The 652-nt window shown below is 59.2% G+C and overlaps 1 protein-coding gene across 1 annotated transcript in view; it reads right to left on the bottom strand.

The window, feature by feature from the left end:
- The window catches only part of DOC2B (double C2-like domains, beta), a 30,203-nt gene that overhangs the window by 28,910 nt on the left and 641 nt on the right, over positions 1 to 652 (bottom strand). The gene's annotated exons all lie outside the window — the stretch shown is intronic.

Genomic DNA, 652 nt, shown 5'->3' with positions numbered 1-652 from the left:
CCAGAGCTGGGCCGTAAACAGCTCAGCCTCCCCTTCCCCCAGGACGAGCACGCAGCACAGCCCAGCAGCACCCACTGCCTCCCCCGGCATCTCCCGGCTTCAAACTTTGTGCTCAGCCCCTCGCAGGATCTGGCCCCTGAAAGCTGGGCTGAATCAAGCCCTTGGGTTTTATCTGATTCCAAGGGAAATCATGTTATCCCAGCCACCGTGGCTGGCAGAGCCAGGCAGCAGCAGCTTTGCAGCCTGCAAGCTACACCACACCGGGTGGGAAGGACGTTTTGGGTGGGGAGGGGTTAACCCTTGCTGCAAACACCTGCATCTACCAGACCCAAAGCCTTGTGTTCCAAAGCCCCCCCTGGTCTCCCGCAGGGCTCTGCCTGCAGCTGAAGGGTGAGGAATGGAAGAATGACACGCTAGAGTTTGCCGAGGGAGAGGGCAAAGATCTCCCGGGCTGGTTGTCATTCCAAACAAATCTTCCCGATGTAGAGCTGGGCGATGCTGGAGCCTATCAGCAGCTCATCAGCAGGGTGGCAGGAGCAGGGAGGAGGATTAAACGAAGGGTCTGAGCCCTGCTGGCAGCCTTCAGAGGCACAGAGCCGAGCAGGGACGAGGCAGAGAAGTGCACCAAGCACAACAGCAAAGCACAGCAACT

Source organism: Acanthisitta chloris, unplaced genomic scaffold (assembly GCF_000695815.1).
Source record: "Acanthisitta chloris isolate BGI_N310 unplaced genomic scaffold, ASM69581v1 scaffold17091, whole genome shotgun sequence".
Lineage (NCBI taxonomy): Eukaryota > Metazoa > Chordata > Aves > Passeriformes > Acanthisittidae > Acanthisitta > Acanthisitta chloris.
The sequence above is the reverse complement of the archived record's forward strand: the minus strand, read 5'-3'. Positions and strand labels throughout refer to the sequence as shown.